A 19,874-nucleotide genomic window follows, 5' to 3' on the forward strand; every position below is an offset into this window, starting at 1 on the left:
GTATATTGAAACGGTAATACTGTACGTAAAGGGAGACGAAAATGTAATAGTCATGGAAAAATGGAATGCGGTTGTAGGAGAAGGTGTAGAAGAAGAGGTTACAGGAGAATATGGGCTTGGGACAAGGAATCAAAAACGATAAAGACTATTTGAGTCCTGCAATAAATTTTAGCTAGTAACAGCGAATACTATGTTCGAGAACAACAAGAGCGGAAGGTACACTTGGAAAAGGTAGGGTAATAGGTGAAGATTTCAGTTACATTACATCGTGGTCAGAGAGTCTGAAATCATCTACTGGATACCCAGGAGGCAGATATAGACTTAGTTCTCAGTGCAGTATTTGATGAAGAGTAAGATGAAGTTTAAGAGGTTAGTCAGGAATAAGTGGAAAACGGAAGTACTAAGGAATGACGAGATACGCATGGTGCTCTCTAAGGCTATAGATACAGAAATAAGGAATAACATGGTAGGCAGTACAGCTGAAGAGGAGTGGACGTTTCTAAAAAAGGCAGAAGTTGGAAAGAAAAACATACGTCCAAAGAAGGTAACTGCGAAGAAACAGAGGGTAACACAAGAAATACCTCAGTTGAACAATGAAAGAAGGAAGTACCAAAATGTTCAGGGAAATTCAAGAATACAGAAATACAAGTCGCTGAAGATTGAAATAAATAGGAAGTGCAGAGAAGCTAAGACGAAATGGCTGCATTAAAAATGTTAAGAAATCGAAAAAAAAATTTTTGTCAGAAGGACTGATTCGCATATAGGAAAGTCAAAATAACCTTCGGTGAAATTAAAAGCAAGGGTGGTAACATCAAGAGTGCAGAGGAGAGGGCAGATGCGTGGAAAAACTACGCTGAAGGCCTCTATGAAGGGGAAGATTTGTCTGATGTGATGGATGAAGAAGCAAGAGTCGATTTAGAAGTGACAGGGATCCAATACTAGAATACAAGAAAGCTTTGAAGGACTTCCGATCAAATAAGGTAAACAAGTGTCAACAAAACGACTATTCTTGTTGGTATATGGAATGTATGTTCCTGACGACATACCATCTGACTTTCGGTAAAATATCATTCATACAATTCCGAAGACCGTAAGAGCTGACAAGTGCGAGAGCTGTAGCACTGAAGTGTCGAGATAACCAGTAATTCCACCTTTTACACAACGACACAAAGTCAGCAAAATAGGCTGCAGGTCGGTAGAACTGGACGAAAGTAACACATGAAACTATTACCATCGAAAATTGCACCGAACATTTTATTTGGTACTTTTAACAAGAGAACTTGGCAAATAAAACCCTCCCATGTTAAAAACTACCATACGTCTTTAAAAATTACCATTCAGGTGAAAATAAATTACTTCAATTTCAAACAGTCATAAAAACGCGGCACTTATGGCCTACTACACATTTACTGAAATGAGTGAAATTTTATATACCCTAACCGTAATCAAGCTGAAGAAAAATTTATTAAAATTTAACTAATGTACTCTTTTATTACGACAGTGATTGTAATTACCAGAATAATTCAGAGTTCAGGCAACAATCAGATACCATGGCACACAACAGGTAACTTACACCACTGGCCATTAAAATTGCTACACCAAGAACAAATGGACAAATTTATTATACTAGAACTGACATGTGATTAAATTTTCACGCAATTTGGGTGCATAGATACTGACAAATCAGTACCCAGAACAACCACCTCTGGCCATAATAACGGCCTTGATACGCCTCGGCATTGAGTCAAACAGAGCTTGGATGGCGTGTACAGGAACAGCTGCCCATGCAGCTTCAACACGATACCACAGTTCATCAAGAGTAGTGACGGGCGTATTGTGACGAGCCAGTTACTCAGCCACCATTCACCAGACGTTTTCAATCGGTGAGAGATCTGGAAAATGTGCTGGCCAGGGCAGTAGTCGAAAGTTTTTTCTATCCATGAAGGACCGTACAGGACCTGCAACATGCAGTCGTGCACTATCCTGCTGAAATGTAGGGTTTCGCAGGGATCGAATGAAGGGTAGAGTCACGGGTCGTAACACATCTGAAATGTAACGTCCACTGTTCAAAGTGCCGTCAATGCGAACAAGAGGTGACCGAGATGTGTGACCAATGGCACCCCATACCATCACGCCGGGTGATACGCCAGTATGGCGATGACGAATACACGCTTCCAATGTGCGTTCACCGCGATGTCGCCAAACACGGATGCGACCATCATGATGCTGTAAACAGAACCTGGATTCATCCGAAAAAACTACGTTTTGCCATTCGTGCACCCAGGTTCGTCGTTGAGTACACCATCCTAGGCGCTCCTGTCTGTGGTGCAGCGTCAAGGGTAACCGCAGCCTTGGTCTCCGAGCTGATAGTCCATGCTGCTGCAAACGTCGTCGAACTGTTCGTGCAGATGGTTGTTGTCTTTCAAATGTCTCCATCTGTTGACTCAGAGATCGAGACGTCGCTGCACGATCCGTTACAGCTATGCGGATAAGATGCCTGTCATCTCGTCTGCTAGTGATACGAGGCCGTTGGGATCCAGCACGACGTTCCGTATTACCCTTCGCCGATTCCATATTCTGCTAACAGTCATTGGATCTCGACCAACGCGAGCAGCAATGTCGCGATACGATAAACCGCAATCGCGATAGGCTACAATCCGACCTTTATCAACGTCGGAAACGTGATGGTACGTATTTCTCTTCCTTACACCAGACACCACAACAACGTTTCACCAGGCAACATCGGTCAACTGCTGTTTGTGTATGAAAAATCGGTTGGAAACGTTCCTCATGTCAGCACGTTGTAGGTATCGCCACCGGCGCCAGCCTTGTGTGAATGCTCTGAAAAGCTAATCATTTGCATATCACAGCATCTTCTTCCTGTCGGTTAAATTTCGCGTCTGTAGCACGTCATCTTCGTGGTGTAGCAATTTTAATGGCCAGTAGTGTAAATAGTAGGCACTACATAATTGAGCATATATAACATAAAATTTCATGTGAGCAAACAAGCTCGTGGGCGCCCGCCCGCTCAGCTGTTTCCAATACAGACTAGCATCGGCCCCCAGACGGTAGCAGCAACGGTCACGAATGGGCACGATAAAATCCCATAACTAGCGGGTATCTACAACAGACTGACATCTACCTTAAATAACTACAAACACAATAACTCATTAAACATATCGCCAGTAAAATTAATACATGAAATTAATTATTATATCGATCTACTGTCATTGAAGGAATTCTAGTACCACCATCAATAGAATCAGTTTCATGCTGTTAAACACAAAGTAACAACTGGCCTCTCAATAACTAGTAAGAATTTAGGAAACTACTGATTCCAAAATTGTGCACGTGTCTCTCAGACACACTATGAGTTCAAACAGAAACGTAACAGTAATACTCGTATTATTACAATTCAGAGATGGCCATCTTAACTCTGTGGTGTGATATAAATACAATAACCAGGTGGTACTTAAACAAGGGCTAGCAATCTGCTTTCAATGGTGGTTAAACCTTGCCAGTAGGGCTCTACAACGGAATGTCTCAGCACTCCAGGCCCTCGTAAATGTTAATTATAACACCACATACACCTTAAAACATTACGTATTAAACCAATTAAAATCAACACATTGAAGGGCAGACTCAGGAGGAGTAGCGATGGCCGCCCAGGGTAATACAGTCAACCGCACAGAATCCAGAAGTGGATTCTGACCACAATTTACAGGACAAGCAAGGCCCTTATCCTCTTGCTTGTTCGACGAAGTCAGCCGCCGCAGATACTGATGCCAGGAGACGTAAAGCAAGCGGAAAAAACACCAATGGCTTCCCAATAACGTCTCTTTCCACGCCGGCGATATTTGCCACGGCGCCGTCACCCTGGTAACAGCCCCTTGAAGACGTGCCCTGCTTGCTGGCTGACACCGGACCTTAGCTGTCCTCCATAGTTCCCAAGAGGCCGTTACTGCTCGGCGTCCAAAAGCAAAATCACTGCCTCTTCCTCAGCTTTTCCTCTCGTTTCCGATCGGCCCGGTAGGTGGAGAAAGCACGCGCTCTGCGCACACCTCCGGAAAGATGACCCATACCGGCGGCGGGAATATCGCTGATCGAACCACACGACTCAACTACGAACAGGTTAACAGCTCATGCATCGAAGTTGCTGACAAGAATAATACACTGAAGAACGGAAAAGAACATTGAGGATCTGTTAGTTGACGATAAGTTTGGCTTTAGGAAAGGTAAAGGCTCCAGAAAGGTAATTCCGTGATTGTGGTTGAAAATGTAAGCAAGACAAGAAAAATCAAGGTACCTTCATAGGATTCGTCGACCTGTAAAAAGCGTTCATCAGTGCAAAATTGAGTAATATGTTTGAAAACCTGAGAAAAATGGGGGTAAGTTATAGGGAGGGACGGGTAATGTACAATATGTACAAGAGGGAATAATAAGAATGGACGACCAAGAATGAAGTGCATTGATTGAAATAAAATATTCAGGAGTGGAATTAAAATTGAAGGTGAAAAGATGTCAATGATACGATTCAGTGATGTCGTTGCTATCCTGAGTGAAAGTGAAGAAGAATTTCATAATGTGCTGAAGGGAAGAACAGTCTAATGAGTACTGAATATTGACTGAGGGTAAATCGAGGAAAGGCGAAAGGTAGGAGATGTAGCAGAAATGAGAACAGCGAGATCAGGATGATGGTCACGAAATAGATTAAGTTAAGTAATTCTGCTACCGAGGCATCAAAATAAGCAATGACAGGCGGAGCAAGGAGAACATCAAAAGCAGACTAGCACTAGCAAAAAGGGCGTTCCTGGCCAAGAGAAGTCGGCTACTATCAAACATAGCCCTTAATTTGAGGTGGAAATTTATCAGAATGTACGTTTGGAACACAGCATTGTGCGATAGTGAAATACGGACTTTAGGAAAACCGGAACAGAAGAGAATCGAAGCATTTGAGATGTGGTGCTACAGACGAATATTGAAAGTTAGGTGGACTGATAAGGTATGGAATGAGAGGTTATGCGCAGAATCGGAGAGGAAAAGAATATGTGGAAAGCACTAACAAGGAGAAGGGACAGGATGGTAGAACATCTGTTAAGACATGAGGGAACGACTTACATGGTACTATAGCGAGCTGTAGCTGGTGAAAACTGTAGAGGAATACAGTGACTGGAATACATCGAGAAAATAATTAGGACGTAGCTTGCAGGTGCTACTCTGAGATGAAGAGACTGGTGCAGTAGAGGAATTTGTTGGGGGCAACCACTGAGAACATTGGTCACTAAAAAAAATGGTTTTCAAGGGAACCTTATATACTTGTTCATGCTAAACAGAGGTAATTTCAGGTAACGGAGGTGGCAGCGATCGCGCAGCATACCTATGCGATGTAGATCACAAAAATCCGGTGACTGTGGCGGTCATGGGTATGTGACAGTTCGTCCTCGAGATCATAAAACCAGTCTTGGACGAATTTTGGACCACAGCTATGGAACACAGTTTTGGATCACAGCTTCACCATTAGGGAAAAAACATTGTTCAGTGGGATGGACCCGATCAGCCGAAATTGTCACATAATCCTAGGCCCTAATGCGACGTAGCATAGTAATGACATGAAATAATTGCACTTTTCATAACACAGGTTGCAAACCGATCCGGTTGAGAGAAACGTTAACTGGATATCAACTGCTGCTGTCACTAGCTGACACCGTTGTTCTGGTCAGTCACTGTTAAGTTCTGGTATTTTCACTGTCAGGTAGTTCATTCCGTTACGCTGTAGGTCAACGAGTACAGTACTGGAGTGCAGGGTTCATTCACATTTTTTTGACGCGTATCTCCTTAAGCATACCTACATAACTTCTCTTCGAAAATTTACATGGGCATTGCATTTCATTTTCTATAGAATATTCAGGCATTGTGTACAATGATACGTAATAACCAACAGTACAGAGGCCAGTAACATTTCCAGTTACGGACATTTATGCTACACTGTTTCAGATCTTCATCTACATCACATTCCTCATCCCACAAAATGGTGTGTGGCGGAGGGTACTTCTGGTACCACTAACGCATCCCTCTTTTCCTGTTCCACTTTCGAATGGCGTGCTCGAAGAATGGTTGTCGATAAACCTTTGTATTGGTTCTGGTTCTCCGAATTTTCCTCTCCTGGTCATATCACGAGATGAATTTGGGAGGAAGTAGCATGTTGTCCAACTGTTTCCGGAATGCGCTCTCTCGAAATTTCAATAGTAAACCTCATGTGATGGACAATGGCTCTCTTGCAACATCTGTCACTGGAGTTTGTTTAGCATATCAGTAACGCTCTTGCAGCGACTAAACGACCCTGTGACGAAACGCACCGCTCTTCTTTGGATCTTCTCTATCTCTGCTGTAACTCCTACCTGGTAATTATCCCAGACTGATGATCAGTATCCAAGATTCGGTCGAACAAACTGCTTGTAAGCCACTACCCTATTGGAAGAGTTCTGTTTCTTTAAGATTCTTCCTACGAATCTCAGCCTGACACTTTCTTTTCCTACTATTTATTTTATCTGGTCATTTCTCTTAGGGGGCTGGGGATTGTCAAATCTAGGTACTTTACGGCAGATATGGTTTCCGGCAATTTGTCGTTTGTAATATACACTATGTGGTCAAAAGTATCCGGACACCCCTTCCAGGTACTCCATATCAGCTTCCTCAGTAGTCATAAGACATCGAGAGAGAGAAGACTGGGGCGTTCCGTGGAACTCACGGACCTCGAACGTGGTCAGGTGATTCTGTGTCACTTGTGTTATACGTCTGTAGTCGAGACTTCCACACTCCTAACCATCCCTAGGTCCACTGTTTCCGATGTAATAGTGACGTGGAAACGTGGAGGGACATGTACAGCACAAAAGCGCACAGGCCGACCTCGGCTGTTGACTGACAGAAATCGCCGACAACTGAAGAGGGTCGTAATGTGTAACAGGCAGACATCTATCCAGACCGTTACACAGAAATTCCAGACTGTATCAGGAGCTACTGCAAGTACGATGACAGTTAGGCAGGAGGTGGAAAAACTTGGATTTCATGATCGAGCGGCTGCTCATAAATCACACATCACGCCGGTAAATGCCAAACGCCACAGAAATTCCACACTGTATCAGGATCTACTGCATGTACGATGACAGTTAGGAAGCAGGTGGGAAAACTTGGATTTCGTGATCGAGCGGCTGCTCATAAATCACACATCACGCTGGTAAATGCCAAAGGCCGACTGAACAATGGAAAAACGTTGCGTGGAGTGACGAATCACGGTAAACAACGTGGCAATCCGATGTAAGGGTGTGGTTATGGCGAATGACCGGTGAACGTCATCTGCCAGCATGTGTAGCACGAACAGTAAAATTCGAAGGCGGTGGTGTTGTTGTGTGATCGTGTTTTTCATGCAGGGGTCTTGCACCCCTTGTTGTTTTGCGTGGCACTATAACACCACAGGCCTTCTTTGATGTTTTGAGATACTTCTTGCTTCCCACTGTTGAGGAGCAATTCGGGAACGGCGATTGCATCTTTCAACACGGCCGAGCACCTGTTCATAATGCACGGCCTGTGGCAGAGTGATTACACGACAATAACATCCCTATAATGGACTGGCCTGCACAGAGTCCAGACCTGAATCCTACAGAACTCGTTTGGGATATTTTGGTACGCCGACTTTGAGCCAGGCCTCACCGACCGACATCGATGTCTCTCCTCAGTGCAGCACTCCGTGAAGAATGGGCTGCCATTCCCTAAGAAACATTCCAGCACATTCTTTAATGTATGCCTGCGGGGGTGGAAGCTGTCATCAAGGTTAAGTGTGGGCCAATACCATACCGAATTCCAGCATTGCTGATATAGGGCGTCACGAACTTATAAGTCTTTTCAGCCAGGTGTGCGGATACTTTTGATCACATAGCATATATGTACAGTAGTGAATTTCATTCCAATATACGCGCAGTATATTGCAATTTATCTACTTTCAGGATCAACTGCTCCATTCATCAATCGTGTGCAGGTAATTCTGCAAATAGATACTGTCTCCTGCCATTGCCACTCTCTTATAGACAACAGCATTATCTGCAAACAGCATTGAGGAGTTTCTGGAGATTTCTAGTAGATCGTTTATATGCACTGTAGACAGTTACGGTTCTATGACATTTCCTTGGGGTATTACCTTGGGGTATCACTTTACATCTGTAAAATTTGTTCCGTTAAGAGCGACGTGTTAAGTTCTATCTTTAACGTAGTCTTGAATCCAGGCGCAAATCTGGTCCAACAATCAGTAAGCTCCATTTTTTCACCTTTTTTCGCTTTTTCAGTGCGGGACCATGTCAAATGCCTCCCTGAAGACAAGGTAAACGGCATTAACCTGAGCGCCGTTATCTGCAGCACTACGTATGTCATTGTGAAACGGAGTGAGCTGAGTTTAGCAAGATCTCCGCAAGTTAGCGGAATCCACGTTGATGTATGTACAGGAGATTTTCTTTTTCCAAAAACTTCATAATTCTTGAGCATAAAACATGTTCTATAACTCTAAAACAGATTGACGTCAACGATATAGGCCTATTATTATGTGCATCTGTCCAACGACTCTTTATCTACATCGACATACATACTCCGCAATCCACCATACGGTGTGTGGTGGAGGGTACCTCGTACCACAACTAGCATCTTCTCTCCCTGTTCCACTCCCAAGCAGAACGAGGGAAATATGACTGCCTATATGCCTCTGTACGAGCCATAATCTCTCTTATCTTATTTTTGTGGTCTTTCCGCTAAATGTAAGTTGGCGGCAGTAAAACTATACTGCAGTCAGCCTCAAGTGCTGGTTCTCTAAATCTCCTCAGTATCGATTCACGAAAAGAGCGCCTCCTTTCTTCTAGAGACTCCCACCCGAGTTCATGAAGCATTTCCGTAACATTCTTGTAATGATCAAACCTACCAGTAACAAATCTAGCAGCCCGCCTCTGAATTGCTTCTATGTCCTCCCTCAATTCGACCTGATAGGGATCCCAAACTCTCGAGCAGTACTCAAGAATAGCGATCTCCTTCACAGATGAACCACATCTTCCCAAAATTCTACCAATGAACCGAACCCACAACTGCCATTACATGCTTGTCCCACTTAATACCACTCTGCAGTGTTATGCCCAAATATTTAATCGAGGTGACTGTGTCAAGCGCTACACTACTAATGGAGTATTCAAACATTACAGGATTCTTCTTCCTATTCATCTGCATTAGTTTACATTTATCTATATTTAGAGTTAGCTACCATTCTTTACACCAATCATAAATCCTGTCCAAGTCATCTTGTATCCTCCTACAGTCACTCTTATTGAAAACAGTAGTGGCCTGCGCTTCTTTCCTGTCGCTAGATTCCCTTTGTTGCTCCAGCGATCTACGATAAACTGCTGTTGCAAAGTGAGCAAAGTCTTTCGCATAAACGTTGTAGCATCCTACTGGCATCTCATGTGATCCTGATGCCTCTCCACTACTAAGCGATTGTAGTTGGGAAACGTCACCTTTGAACAATTATACACGACTGTCCTTAAACTGATACACAATATTTTTTTTTAGCGCAACGCAATCTGACTTTCAAAAATCCCTACAAAAGAATGGCCCTGACTAACATTAAACTATACCTTTCACAAATCACTTACCTCACAAAAATCTTCGCTGCTCAAGCTACTGCAATACAGGGGCGCCACTACTGCCAGCTAAATGAAAGATTCAAACTACTGAAGGCACTAACTACTGATAGGGATAGTTAGCAAATGAAAGATATTAATAGAGAACAAACAATGTATTTAACTTGATATCATCATGTATAAATATAGCAGTTCATGACAAATTACAAATCTCCGCCATCTCTCTCCCCACATCCACCACTGCTGGCGGCTCACCTCCAACTGTGCAACGCTACGCGCTGTTCACAGCCAGCTGCCTAACACTACAATGGCGAGTATTACAACAATGCAAAGCAGCCACAGACTGCACACAGCACAGCCAGTGATTTTCATACAGAGGTGGCGTTACCATAAAAAAAACCTAAACAGCCTACTTACATAGAGAAAACATAAACAGCCTACTTACATAGAGAAAACATAAACAGCCTACTTACATAGCCCCCATGCTCCCCACAAAAAATTTTACAAATTGGTTTGGGCAGTGCCCAATACAGATTTGAAAAAATTTTTCATAATTACAATAACAAAGATATCAAATGCACACACTTATTGATACAACATTGGTCAAAAGCTAAAATTTTGTCACAGTCCATAAAGACAGTCCTGATCATTCATTACAGTAAAATATAGTGTTTTTCTCAAAGTCTGAGCAGTAGAAGAAAATGCACACGGAAGTAGTGGATTTCCATGCAGTCTTGAAGAAGTAGTGTTGTCCTTCCAACGGAAAGACAGTGCTGACTCTCGACATGCAGACAAGTATTGGGTCACAACAGAACAAACCCACAGCAGAGTCATTCGAAGTTTGGAAGAATATTGGTAGGTAGGTCATCACAGAGCAGACCCACTGTAGTCCTGGTAGAGATTACGGTATTGGTGGCCACCAGAGGTGCAGACCCACTGTAGTCCTTGTAGAGATAATGGTAATGGTGGGCCATCAAAGATGCAGACCCACTGTAGTCCTTGTAGAGATTGTGGACAGGCCCACTGTAGTCCTGGTAGAGATTGTGGTATTGGTTGGCCATCAAAGATGCAGACCCACTGTAGTCCTTGTAGAGACGGCCAGCAGCCATCTGTTGTGACTGTGCGGGTGTACAATCACCAGTGAAGAGTCTTGCAGTTAATATAACAAGTCCATAACCACCACTTGTGCACTCACGAAGTTTTTGGAATTGTCCTTAGAACCAGCAATGCTGTTATCCAGTCCCTTGCTGAGTTATTAACACACGTGCAAACACTAACAGTCCCTACTTCTCACATATTGTCCATATACTATGACCAACAGAAACGTGTGCAGTGAAATGTAACTTACAAGTTAATAATAAGATGAACTGGTGTCAATTACAATTTTATAAATTTACAACATGAAAATACAATTACAAAGGTACAAAATACATCATTAAAGAACATAATAATACAGATAAAATTTGTAGTACAGGCTTTACAAAAGAATAGAAATAGACATATACATCAGTGTTACAGGAATTATGACATAAGAAAATACATAAAGATCACAAGAACTTTTGAAACATCACCTTCACATGTGAGCAACAAACCAGAATAAATAATGTCTAAGCATATTTACAAGGTAAATAACATATTATTAATGCAAATTATATTTGAGGATAACAGTATTCCTCATCATAGTGAATGTAGCTTAGTATTAAAAGAAGAAAAAATTCTATGAAACTACACAGAGACAGGAAGAAAACAAATACAGAAGGGTACACAAACATATAGTGGGATAACACAAAAGGAAAGGACAGGGTTTGTTGTACTGCAGTATTTTGCAAACAAAACTTTCTTTACTTCTTGGAGATCTCCCTTCATTCATCATTATTCCCAAAAAGTCCTATCTATACCTGCTTTCTGTATTCTATTCATATTTCTTTCAATATAATTATTTCTCAGTGTACAATACTCATTTTGGCCCAAATCTTTTTCATATTGTCCATAGTCAGTTTCTTATATAGTCTACCTCCTCTTAAGCTAACTTAAATCTACTGAGCTCAGATGCTAAACTAAGGAACAAGACAATGCAGCAGCACATAAAACAATTAATATAAACAGCAATAAAAAAATGGAAATTCGCAAAGCAAGCTACAGTAAATCTAAATTACCAAGCAATTCAACATTACAACTAATATGAGGCAATGCGCAGCAAACAAAAAATAAATCTGGCTTAGCAGAGTAACACAAATTAAAGTTCAGTAGCACTATGCCTGGCAAACAGCAGCTTATATCTAAACATGACATAGCTCAAGCAGAAAAAATAGTACACTAAAGATAACAATGCAGATAAGGGAAATGTATAATCACATCTTAATGTCTAAGTAATTAAAGTGGTGCACCACAACAACTTATTGTAAAAAAAATATTACCATATACTTGAAAAGAAAATTATGTGTCCAGTTACTGTTACTAGTCCCTTCTTATTGTTCTTTCCTTTCCAAGTGCTCCTTTTTTTTTAAAGAGTGTGGATCACAAAATTATTATTTAATAGATCTGTTGACAGAAAGTGTTCACATTAGCAAATGCATTTAATTTTATTTTATGAAACCAATGCTGCAACACAGCTGGAAAACAGATGTCAAATGAAATAAGCAATTACGCAAACCAAAGCATAAAAATATCATTCAATAGTCATGTGGCATTTCGTAAGTCAGTAGCTCTCAACTCTCATAGAAAGACACTTGTCATAATCAGGTTTGCAGATGTAAGAATATTTCCCATCAGTTTTTAAGCATTTCAGTAAGTAGCAGAAAGTAGGCGCTCCACAATATAATCATATGTTTCCAAGTAATGAGCGTGTCTTATTTGCGATGCTTTCCACAAAGGAATGTCAATAGCGAGGTTATTGGTCTCCCCCTTTTTTTTTTCTCCACCTGCGCCTCTGAAAGGTCAATGGCATTTTTTTTTTTTTCGGGCGGCTGTCGCCCAGGTGGGTGCCCGCGACACATTACGTGCAGGTGGTCACTTAACTTTCTTACGGAAATATTTACGACAGCAGTTTCTGCTACAGTGACAGTCTCACATACAAATATTTCACAGGTCAAGAATTAGCGTTGCAAATCTGTAGAAAGAAAATCCTATAAATATAAGTGTCCAAATAAAATATTCGTCAGCATTGTGATACAGACACGAATGTACGCACATTTCATAACTCTTAAAGTACGATTCTTGGTTTCCAACATACTTCTTATTCCTCATATACGGTAGCATCATCTTATTGATCATAAACATATCTCAACAGCATAGTACACATCGTCGTCATAATAATAACATCATAACACTTCAGTCAAATCTCAAAAACGTCGTAGCTTTCTGCAATAATTTCAAAACCTAAAAAAATTCTCTGCTCATTTCAATAGTGTCATGTACCTCAAACATACTTTAAAATCATGCTCCCTTACCAAATACATCATTCAAAGCTCTCATAGTATCACAATGATTCCGAAAAAAAAATATGAACAGTTTACAAAGTACAGACAAAATACAGTTTCATAAGTGTGAAGTTACCCAACTGTGTATTGCATAAACATGTGTCACTGATGTAGTAAAAAAATGTTTATCTCTCAGTTAAATGATCAGATAGCTGTGTAATTTGTGTGTTAGAGAAATATGGTACCGATGTGTAAAGTTGTATAAGCAAATACCATATTAGCTAGGGTTCCTTGTGGTTGCCACACACATGGTACACAAAGTAAGCATGTACCCCCCTGAGGATTAATGTAATTATACCCTCAGGTTTACAGATTACAGCAATGAAATGAAATGTATCACTGAAAACCTTTGTATCATTGTACTTCAAATATCTTTAAAAATAAATGATTTAAGTGCAAAATTAATCACTAAAATACGTGTCCTGTAGTGCTAATGTGCATCTTGCTGTAACATAATCTCTGTGGAAGTGTCGTAGTTATTGTCCTCTGAAAGCTAAGTTCTGCAGAAGCCAATGTACTTACCTCATGATAAACAAAAGTGAAATGCTTTATGTATAGATATCGTAGTTATTGCGCTTATTGCCATGATGAAGAAAGTACTGTGCTGTAACGTATTGTTGTGCTACGGAAAAGGCAGTCTCATTGTAGCTATAACACAAAAGTTACTACTAAAACATGTTTTACTTTCCAGAATAAAACAGAAAAACTGTGCAGATATAAAACAGAAACACTGCAAAAGCAACATTGTATATTGTCACTCATTAGTAGCGTCGTGATAAAATCGTGTAGCTGTCACATAAACTAACCACTGTGTCATCTGGTATCTCACAGAAAGTACTTTAAATCCAGAATATATTTTCAAGTAAACCAAAATGTTGCATTAAAGTCTCATTAGCAGTACTGGTAAATGTTCTAAGTATGTGAGCCTTATAGTCGTTACGTAATCGTGCAACTAACAAGCAAGAATGTACAAATACAACACTGTGTCGTCTGTTCACTATAACAATGCATTCGTAATTTCTGTTTAAAAATGTTCTCTAGGTTCTAGACTGGATATTTAACTTCAAACATTGTTGTATGTTAACAGTTTCTTAAGTCTGACACAGCATACTAGTAATGTAAAGTGAAAAGTTTTATGGCAAAGACAAAGTTAAAAAGCAGATTATCTTTCAATAAACGGTTTTACATGTGAAATGTGGTGTAAACCTTTACTCTTCCTAGTACGCAGAGTTTCAACTTCAACGCAATTATCATGTGGTATATACGTCGGATTCTGTAAGGTCCATTGTAAACTAGAAAGAATTTGTGACTCAAGTGTTTCTTCTTATGTGACAATGAATGAGCTTTAATGAGAACTTTCTGACCAATATACAATTTCTTTGCATTTGCTTTACCGTGTAGTTTTCTCCTTTTGTCTGCTGCAGATTTTATATTTTTAAGAGCCAAATCAATTATGTCTTTGTGTCGAAGTTTACATGTATTCGGGAAAGGTACAAGCTCTCTGATTCTGTTCGGTGGTTCTTCATTCTTCAGTACAAGAGTAGGTGGTAAAGCAGTGGAATCATGAGGCATTTCATTCAGCACGTTTTGAAATAAGTGTAAATATCTGTCCCAATGCTGATGCTTCCTGTGACAATAAAGTCTGCAAAGCTTATTGATTTCTTTCATAATCCGTTCAGACGGGTTACAATGTGGTGAGTACAATGAAATAAAAACAGGTTTGATTTTATGATTCCGAAGCATGCGTGACCAAACAGCGGATCTGAATTGAGGTCCGTTATCTGAAATGACTTTGCTAACGTGTCCAACTTCATGTAAGAAATTTTTTAACAAAGGCTTTGGATACAGATCGTCCAGTGGCTTTACGTAACGGAGTGAAAGAAACAAATTTTGAAGTAAGTTCAACAGCGACTAGAACGTACGAAAATCCATTAGATGTTCTGACAAGCGGTCCCAAGCGATCAACAGCAGCAAATTCTTTTAATTTAGAAGGAATGATAGGAAACAACGGAGCACGATGTGAGACAGTAGATGGTTTCGCCTTTTGACAAAGTTTACAAATAGACAAGACTCTTCGAATTCTCTTTTCCATATTGTTAAAATAACAAGTCGTTCGAAGAATATGATAACATTTTCGTGGACCAAAATGTGCGTAGCTGAAATGAATGTACCAAATGAGCTTATTAACAAAATCGTCAGGAATGCAAAGTACCCATAGCTTGTCATCAACAGTGCAGCGTTTGAACAGTATATTGTTTCTAACCAGATAATAATGCCGAATCTGTGTGTGTGTCTTTTCATGCCATTTGCTCTTGATGTCTTTCCAAATCGGATCTTTATCTTGTTCATGAGCAATGTCCTTTAAAGATGTGGTGATGAAGTTTTCAAAGGCGACTTTCTGAATGTACAGAATACTGAAATTTTTCTCGAGGTTGCCTTCTGTGGTACTTTTCTCAAGCCCAGCCGGTGCGCGTGACAGTGCGTCCGCAACAATGTTCTCCTTGCCGGGAATGTAGACTATTGTGAAGCGGAATTCTTGCAGAAACAATGCCCAACGTTTTAACCTGTCATGATTTAATTTTGAAGACATAAGAAATTGTAATGCTCGATGATCACTGTATACTTTTACGTGCTTACCAGAAAGAAAGAAACGGAATTTGTTAAATGCCCAAACGATAGCTAAAGCTTCGAATTCAGTAACGGAATAATTTTTTTCAGATTTTGTTAGCACTCGGCTAGCAAAAGCAATGGTTTTCTGAATGGTAGTGCCATTTTCTATGGCTTCTTGAAGTAAATGGGCACCAAGACCGACTTTAGAAGAATCCGTGCTAAGGCAGAAATCTTGTGACAGATCTGGATGAGCTAAGATTGGCGCGTGAAGTAACGCTTCTTTCAAAGAATTGAATTCCAACAATGCTTGTTCGTCCCAGTTCCAAATAGTATTTTTTCCAGTGAGAGAACAAAGTTTTGGTGTAACAAGAATTTGCGTATTCAGAAAACGACGGTAAAAATTTACGAGACCTAGAAAACTGCGGACTTGTCTTTTTGTGGATGGAACTGGAATGGCTCTGATTGCTTCTAACTTTTCAGGATCCGGCTGAATCCCTTCAGAAGAAATAATATGTCCCAAAAACTTCACCTTTGTCCTACCGAATTCAGACTTTTCCAAGTTAACTGTAATTCCAGATTCTGCAAAAATACGTAACAAACTGTTGAGGATGCGATTATGTTGTTCCCATGAAGCTTCTGCTATCAGAATATCGTCCACATATAAGGTGATGTGACGTTTTAAGAACTCAGGTAATATGGAATTTAACCCACGAATGAATGCTGCCGAAGAAATGTTCAAACCAAAAGGAAGTTTCCGAAACTGATAACAAACGCCGAAACAAAGGAAAGCTGTGTATTTTCTACATTCTGGATGAAGTTCGATCTGATAAAAGCTGGATCTGAGATCTATGGAAGACAACACTTTTACACCATTAAAATTTTGAAGAAGTTCTTCTAACGTTTGCGGCCTGTCTGTTTCAGGAATAATGATCGTATTGATTTGTCTCGAATCTAAGACAAGCCTGATCGATCCATTTTTCTTCTCAACAACATGTAATGGATTGTTGTATGAGCTTACTGCAGGCTCAATAATGCCCTCATTAAGCATAGATTGTATTTCTGTTCTAACACGGTCCCTATAATGCGCCGGAATTACGTATGGTCTAACACAAAATTTAGTATGCTCACGAACACGAAATTGGTATTGAAATCCCTTGATTGTTCCTGTTTTATGAATAAAAACTGTGGAATGTGCTTGTAAAATCTCAAAAAGGTTCTGCCTCTCAGTGTCATTACAATTCTCAATTGTTTGAATTTTATTCTGAATTAACTTATTAGTGTCAAATGCGCCGTCGATATCATCCCTGTAAGTACTTGCAGAGTGATTGTCAGTGTCTAGTTCCGTAGAAAAGTCCGAACTGTTGTCTAACAGAAGGTAAAGCCGATTAATTTCCTCGTCATGGTTTGAGAGCCAATCTTCAAACTTCAAAGCTATTGACTTACCTTCTTTCTCTAAACTTATTTCAGCATCGTGAAAGTTTAAGATTGCTTTGTATTCATTCAAAAAGTCTACTCCCAATATAATTTCCGTCGACAATAATGGAACAATGAGAAAGTTCATAGAGAAGCTGTGGCTTTGACAAAAGAATTCTAAATTGGTTTGTTGGCGTACATCTACACTTTTTCCAAAGATTGCACCTTGTAATTTAATCTTACGTAACGGAAGTGTGGGGAAATCATTCGATTTGTTGCATTTGCTAAAGGCTGTTTCACTGATTACTGAAATGGGACTGCCAGAGTCAAGTACTGCCGTAAATTTTACGTCATTTACAGTAATGTGAATCACAGGATATGCAATGTTGTTATGTTTTACGTCGTGTTCCTGGAGTAAGATGTCCCTAATGTCTTCCATTTTTACGTAATTACTAGCTACGGCAGCTGCGTCGTTAGTGTCATAAGAACGTTTTGTGGCTGCCAGCGGTGTGAGTCATTGCCTATAGTCTCTTTGTTGGCGCGCGTCGTTATTGGGATTTGGAGACCTAACTTCTACAAATTCACCTCCTCGAGAGGGCCCTGCTCTGTTTGAATCCCGCCAGTTCTGATGCAATTCAGGTCTGTCGTTACGATCACATCGTCTGTCGTCATGCCGGTAGTTCCTGTAGTTTCTTTCTTGTCGGTTAAGTGGTGGAGAATTTCTCCCTGAATCGTAACTGCGCGCTGAACTGTTGCGTCTGAAGTTATTCTGTCTCCCTTGATAATAATTATTTTGGTTCCCATATTGTCTGTTTCTCTGATTGTCTCTGTGATAGTCACTACCGCGGAGAGGTGATCTTTCCCTGTAATTATTACTACTCTGCCAACGGTTGTCGTACGGGTGGTGTGTATTTTGGTCACGATTTGCGTTGTAAGAATAGACCAGTCGTGTCTGGTTATTGTTTCTGTCGTCACGGAATTGTGACGGATGTGACCTGTAATTGTTGTGTCCTTGTTTTCGCTTTCCGCGATTATCAGTGTCAATTTCTAGTTCTTGTAACAGTCCCTGAAAAGCTTCAATGTCGTCTTTGCAACGTCCTGCTAAAATAATATGCCGTAAATGTTCAGGTAATTTGATTAAGCAAATGCGGATGAGTTCTGAGGGGCTGTATGGGTTTGACAGGTACTGATTCTTGTGCAACATGTCTTCAAAATATTTCACAAGACTGGAGAATTCAGATTGTTCGAAATGTTTCATCATTATGATACCATGTTTTACTCGGTCTTGTGTGGCTTGAGACCAATATGCTGAGAGGAAGGCATGGTAAAATTCTCCTTCACTGTGGCAATCGTGAATGACCGATCGCATTCTTACAGCTGGTTCATTCTCTAAGTAGCCACACATAAATTCTAATCTGTGTTCCAACGACCAGTTGGGAGGAAAACAATGAGAGAATTGATGGAGCCATGCTTGTGGATGAATGTCGTTGCCAGAATTCTTAAATGTTTTGAATTTACGTGTAGTAATGAACAGCTTATAGTCAAAATCGTCATGTCGGCGAGTCGCATATCGGTCATTGTTAGGTCGTGTCGGCCGTTCCATCTCAAAATTCGGTGCACATTGCCAATTTCTTTCATAACTTCCGAAATGCCCTGTGTTATTATTTTGCGGCTTTTCCGTGTTTCTAAGTCCCTCTTCCCATGTTGGAGCGCGAGTGTCCTCTGAAATACGTAATTCTTGTATTACCTGTGTCAGCTGATCTTGTACTTCCCGGATTTCTCTTTGGTGTTGTGTATTAATTTGATTCTGATTTTGTTTGAATTTTCTTATTTGTTCATACTCTTCTGTGTCAGTGAAGGCTACGTGTCTTGTGTCATTCAGATCATCATCTACCTTTGTAGATAAGTTAGTGACCTGATCCGAAAGTTCGGCTACTTTCTCCGATAGTGTACTTATTTCTTCAGTGTGTTTTTCTGAACCAAGTTTCAGAGTATCTACTGTGTCCTTAAGGTTTTCCTGAGTTTTTGCAAGTTGCGTAACCGAATCGGTAGATGCAACTGAGTCAAATTTAGCTTGCAAGGTCTCATGATTTTCATGAACAATAATTTGCAGTTCTTTTATGGCTGCTTCGTGATTCTGTAATGCATTTTCATGCCACGAAAAAATAGGTTGAAAATGCTCACAAATTTGTGTTTTTACGTCATTACAGACTTTTTGACATTTCGATTCAATGTTATGTAACTCAGTAGTTAAATCTTCACGTGTTTGTTCAAGTGTTTGTTCCAATGAGTCCAACTTTTTAAAATTTTGTTCCACTGTGTCTAACTTTTGAAGCTTTTGCTGTGTTTGTCTCTGATTTTGTTCCATTGTGTCTAACTGTTGCTGTGTTTGTCTCTGATGTTGTTCCATTGTGTCTAACTTTTCAAGCTTTTGTCCCATTTGTTGCATTAATTGTAATAACAATGCACTGGTGTCTGAAACATGTTCCTCAGTGCTTTTCGGCAGTGAAGTTGCACCGGCAACATTCACATTTTGACAAGTGGAAAATGTGTCTTGACTCATTTGAGAAAACGGTGGGAACCCAAAACCTGAGTCTGCAGTATTTGCAATATTGTGTTCTCCAATCCCGATTCCTGAGGCGAGCTGTTGCCGACCAATCGATCGATAACGCTTCCCTGTTCACTACCTGTTTCACTGTCTACA

Source organism: Schistocerca serialis, chromosome 5 (assembly GCF_023864345.2).
Source record: "Schistocerca serialis cubense isolate TAMUIC-IGC-003099 chromosome 5, iqSchSeri2.2, whole genome shotgun sequence".
Classification (NCBI taxonomy): domain Eukaryota; kingdom Metazoa; phylum Arthropoda; class Insecta; order Orthoptera; family Acrididae; genus Schistocerca; species Schistocerca serialis.